Below are 6,414 nucleotides of genomic sequence, written 5' to 3'. Positions count from 1 at the left end.
GCTTGGTGATTGGGTTGCTATTGGAAATTTACACCTCCGTCTCAGTCATCAGGACCTTTCTGGATCCTTTCTCGACCTCACTGGTACTCTCACCGAAACAGACTGCTCTGGTCAACATCATAGTTAACGGGAAAAATCCATATCACAGTCTCTTGGGGCAAGTCCATCTTACAGGAGGAGAAAAGAAGAAATTTGTAAATGGGGTATAAGAAAATCAGTTTGAGGGGGAGAGAACTCGTTACGATAATAAGTTCTCTCGTCTTGTTGTTCTTCTTGTTCTGCTGTCCTCTCAAAGGTGTTGTCTCTCAGTCTTCAAAAACGATCATTCTGGTGATGCAATATTCCTTCCTAACCGACGATCTTTCTGTAAGGAGCAAAAATCTGGCATTACCATTGGTTAACACTTAGGGGTGACATACCATCTTTAAATCATGGAAACATGAGTGAGGAGAGAGAGAAAATAAAAAAAAACAAAAGAGATAGAGAACAATTCATGTGCATATATACATCACATAACTCGACAATAACCATCAATAAGAAAAGAGAAACAAAGCATTTTTAAACATTGTAAGAAAACATTGTTAGTATTAGAAAAACATTGTCAGACTTATTAGGCTGTCGTATCTACGTGTCTAATGGTCTCCTTGAGCAGTCCCTCCCCACCAGCACTTGCATTATTCCACTGTCTGTATCTGGCCAGAATACATTGTGGTGGATAGGTCATGCTGGGGTTTGGTAGACTTCTGCAAGGACCAAGCGAATATGCAATGTTTGAATTCTTACCAATAATCGTCAGAGATGGGGATAGAGAGTGAGAAAAGAGAAAAACATTTTTCACAAATACATTTACAACGTTTAACCTGGTCATTCCCGTGTCTTCAGTGAATGACCTCCCACTTCATTAACCGTTACCTCAGGCTTGCCTCCATTCCTAACAATCACCTTTCCTGCCTATGTGATTCTTGATTATAATGGTGTGTGTTGTAATTTTGCTCATTTCTTGGTCTAGGGGGTCTAACTTTATGTGGGCTGTTGCAGTTGTGGGCATAATGCCCTTCTCTCCTACAATGGTAACAAATCCTGGGCTTCCTCCAAGTGTCAGTGAAATGGGGTCTTGGCTGATTTGATGCCTCCTCAAACGCTCGGATGCTCATCATCATCAATCGTTTCCCCTGTGCTTCCCTGGTTCCTTGGTTTTTATGATTATGGTGTGGTCTTTCTCGTGATCTACAATCTCTTGCAATGTGTCCCTTTCTATGACAATGGTAACAGACTACCATATCTGGATTTCTCGCAGGGGTGTGGGGCTTTTGTTGGGGTGGTCTTGTGGTTTGGGCCTGTATTTTTGCTGCCATTAACTTATCTCTTTGTGACTCTCTGTATCTGGTGATATTCTGATCCTGATTGATGACGGCCTCTCTTAGTGCAGTCACCGAGATATCTCTCCAGTTTGGGTTGGTGGTCTGTACCCTTGTTTTTAATTCATCTTTTAAACCATTCATTAATACCTTAACCGCTATTCTTCTATGTTGTGCATTTGTCTTGATGTCCGTGATCCCAGTGTTTCCAGCCATTATTTGCAGTGCTCGATTGAAATAATCAGAAACATTTTCCCTTTCGTTTTGTCTTATGGAGAAAATTTCATTCCACTTGACAGCAGCTGGGAAATATATTCCTAACTGTCGGTTAATCTGCCTAATACATTCCTGATTGTGTTCCTCCGTACAAGGTACCTCTGTGTTTAATTTACAATCAGCAATGAACTTTTCAGGGTCAACCCTGGAGGGCAAACATGCCCTCAGCACTGTCCGCCACTCTTTGTTGGTGGGTTCTGTGGCGTTTCCTAGTTCTTTTATAAACCTTTGACATTTGGCTAGATTTTTCCTAGGATCAGGAAATTCAGACACAATTGATCTCAATTCGGTCCGGGACAAGAGACAGCGCATTGCACTGTCCTTGACGGGAATGATTCCCTGATCGTCAGTCTTCCCATTGGGGACTGAGATCACCCTGGCCAGATTGAGCTCAGTTCCATCATCTTGTGTTGGCCTTACAATATGGGGTACATCTGTTTGTGCGTGATATGAAACATTGTACGTACCTGTGGACACGACCTCACCTGACCCTCCGTTAGGGGGTTCGATTATTGCCTTTACCCATTTGGTCGTGTCCACCTGGATGGCTTCTGTGGTGGTTGTTGGAAGAGGTGCTGACATCGTTCTGGGCTCACTGTCTTGTTTGTATTCCTGAGGGAGGTTTGACATGGGGTGCAACTGGCACAGGTTAATAGTTGTACATTCAACAGTATTACAATAATCATTGTTACATTTATTACACTTATTCTTATAATCTATATTACAGTTGCTAAGAGCGTTTTTATTGTTCCACCCTTGTGCTTTTCTCTCCGCAATCAACTCCTCTCCCGATGCCATGTCTCTCCTCTCAAGATAAGAGTCAGAAAAGTCAATAGACTCTCTTTGTAATTCACTTTCCTGTTGCCATAACTGTAAATATTCATAATGTTTATTTTGTCTCTTCGTTAGTTCAACGAGACTTATCCTCCTCCTTAAATTTTGTAACACCTCTGGACTGAAGCTACCTATTCTTGGGAACTTGTCCCTGTCTTGTACAGTCATTCTCTCCCATTCATCACAAAAAACTTCAGCGTGATTTCCATATTTCTTACACATCACATATCGTGCCGACCCGATGGATCGGTTCTCTGAATCAACCTGAACCTGGGTTGATCGCCCCCTACCTGAACAAATGGCCCCCATAATCTGCAGGCGTTGCTTATTCCTCCTTGAATATCAAGGCTTTCAGCGCACCCTTACAAACAAACCAAGATGTCCTTGGGCAGGCCGGCGGTGGTGGTTTATCAAGTACCCCACTTACTTCTCGCCCACGTTGGCCTATGCCGCAATCACTGTAAACCAGAGCTGTGGTACCCAACCCAGGGCCCCTGTGAACCTTTAGTTTACTGGAACATATGAGGGTTACCCGCAGGACACTTACTCTTTCCAGTAAAGTTGGGGTTGTTAGATAGTTCCTGAGTGACCAGCGAACTTCCCTTCCAAAAAAAAAAAATTACACAAATCACGTCAGAATGTACAGATAGCGTTTGTGACCACTTTACTCTAATGGTATTAGGTCAGATTACTAACTACTGCACACAATAACGTGCGGTCCAATCGTTCAGTATACGAGCACTACTTGTCATGTACTGAAAGATCAATGGAATCGATGTTTTCGGCTGCGATTCCTTCAACCAGAGCTTGTATGGCCTATATGGGTTCTGCACCAACACCCCAGGCGTTGTGCCACTGGACTTTTATAGCGGACCTTTTACCTTACGACCTCCTGGTCTTGTTCCTTATGACCTCCTGGTCTTGTTACCTTATGGTCTGCTATACTCTAATGCTCAAATATTATTTAACCAGAGATGCCTCCCTGGCCACCGTATATGTCACTTACACGTATGTTCCTTAACGAGTACCCGACTTTCCTTTTGGTTCCACCTTTAAAATTGTATAAACTTTTGTATACAAAACACACTCACTCAACACATGTACACTTTTGTTTCTATATCTATTTCTGCGCAGAAATTTGTCTTCAGGCCAAGAGTGTTACCAATTAGGAGCAGGATCTGTTAAACTAAATTTCAGATTTTCCAAAAATTGATTTGCGTTATTTACCGCGTCGCGTTATCTACCGCTGTGCGTTACTTATCGCTTTTGCGCTAATTCAACTTTTTGTGACTTGGGCTACGTGGGCGTAACCAGACGCTACGTTGCGTAATGAACGCTGCGTGCGTCTGCCTTTTGGATTGCGTACGCTAGTCTTTGTTAGCGACACGTGTACGCAATGCAGAGGATCCACCGTAACGCAATATATTTATTTATCAATGTAGATGATCCCTGATCATCTACCGCAATCCACACTGACTGCCTTGTTTTCCAGACAACCCGTGTGTTGTTCTATACTTTAACTATTACCTCTACTATTAAATAACAGCAAATCTCCTTTTAGCCCTTTCTATCAACTATAAAATTTGGCAAACAGGAATAGTGATATACGAAAAAATGAAATAGAAATGCAGATATATGCGTGCGTACGCAAGACAAAAGAAAAATAAACAGTTTTAAAAGACACAAGCGTTTTGTTCTTACTTCCGGTTACCGGATTCCTTCAGCACTCTTTACCTAAGCGAAGCAGACGCTTATCCCGTCAGCAACTGCGAGACAACCTCCCACCCTTTTGCTGGGGGATAATGTCTGCTGATCTACCTAGTGCAGATGTGAAAAGGACCGGACGAGCCCGCAATTGACAATGCTAAATTCCTTTGTCGTATAAACAACCCTTATGAAGCTAAGAACACTGTACGCTGTTTATTTAAGAAATACCGTAATGATACGCTATTTGCGTAACGATCGCTCAGCCGTAGGCGAGACGCTCAAGCGTCACGTTCGCTCACGGCCCAGTGATCACAGGACACGTTATTGGTTATGTCTAGGGGAAAGATTCGCTGTAACGTAGCATACGCTAGAGACCACGAGGAGGTCACCAGCGGTGCAGACGCTCACAACACTATACCTTGATATTAAACCTTATACCGATGAAATACACTGAATACCTTAATGTGAGTACAGGGTGTAAGTGCAACCTTGTGTAACCTGACTATCTACAAAGCTGTTTGAGCGTCACCGACGCTCAAGTGAACACTTAACACTATAGTAAATACACTGATACTGGTTTAGGGTTCCAAAGCCTATTATCTGTATTATATCTAGTATACTTGTAAAAGAGTAACACAGTACAAATGATACACTACAATATAACAAAGACTTCCTAACCAAACACCTAACTAAGGGATAAACTACAATGCTATCCTGGTTTAACACAATACAATACAATACTATAAAGTTTAGTCTAGGGGAGATATGAGAGAAAAGAGAGAATAGAGAGAGAGAAATAGACACAGAGAGAGAGAGAGAGAGAGAGATTTGCTCACAGAAAGACAATGATTACGGAGAGAACTTACGCACAAAGGGTATGATCGCCTGCGCCTCGATATCCAGCTCCCGATTATCAGCAGATAACCGTTGATGAGAGAGTGAGAGCTGGATGTGGTCGGTCTGCCTATTTATGCCCCACACACAATGCAATCTCCTAGTCCCTACGATCCTACAGTTTATTGGACACAGGAATTCGGCCCTGTACTGTAACCAAAGGTCATAGGTTGATTCATACAGGTGGGCTGTGCTGATTTCCAACAGCTCAGGTGGGTGGGGAACTGGGTTTCCCGCCGCATACCTGAGTATGTGTAAATCATAGAAATGGACATAAACTTCTTATGTCCATAACTATTCGCACGAGCGATTAATACGCTCCAAACCAACACCGGAATATTGCTAATTAAATACTCTTCCGATGGGTATCAAACACTGCTGTATGACTCCTGTTAGACCCTTCGTGCAATACAAAGAGGGATTCCTCCGCTCAGGGACATTCTATCTAAACCAAACTTACAGAAACTATTGAGGGGAACATGATCTATAAACTACATTAATTGTGAACATTTGTAACTAATGAGTCGCACGCTACGATCACATAAACTCTACCGTAAATGCGCATACTGCGCGTGCGAGTGCACGCTATTGCGGGTATGCGCTTCCACGGGAGAGCGTACGCATGCGCAGCACGGACCAGTGTGCGGTGCAAATATGGCAACGTGCATTGAGACATTTTTCTGACTTTGACAGGCAGAAGCAAGAGCTGATTGACCTGTTGGACAATCATAACTCTTGTGATGGCCCAGTGAAGTTAACATACAACATCTCTGATGAGTGTGTGAATTTCCTGGATGTATCTATCAGGATCTGTGAGGGCATTATTCATACTAGTCTATTTACCAAGGACACAGATAGGAATAACTTGTTGCATTACAATAGTGCCCATCCCAGAGCACTTGTGAGAGGTTTACCCTATTCACAAATGTTGCGGATCAAACGCATTACAACAGACACTAAGCTAGCAGAACAACAGATTAATGCTGTGATCGATAAATTCCTTGGAAGGGGGTATCATCTTAGTATATTAATGGAAGCAAAGCAAAAAGTATTGCAAAGCCCGGAGCAGGTTACAGTAAAAGACCAGAAGCCAGACAATATACTACCTTGGGTAAATAGATATAATCAAGCCAGCCCTATTATTACTAAAAAAGTAAAAAAACTATGGCCCATTATACAGTCTGACCCTGAATTGCCACTTGCGAACACTAGAATTATGCCTTGTCACACCAGGGGTAGAAACCTTCGGGACATATTAGTTAGAACTGATGTCTCAAGGATACAGGGATCCGATGTACCTAGAGGTGCACGACAGAAAGTGGGATGCATTCGTTGCACGTGTACT

Source organism: Pseudophryne corroboree, chromosome 6 (genome assembly GCF_028390025.1).
Source record: "Pseudophryne corroboree isolate aPseCor3 chromosome 6, aPseCor3.hap2, whole genome shotgun sequence".
Lineage (NCBI taxonomy): Eukaryota > Metazoa > Chordata > Amphibia > Anura > Myobatrachidae > Pseudophryne > Pseudophryne corroboree.
Note: the sequence above shows the minus strand (reverse complement) of the source record.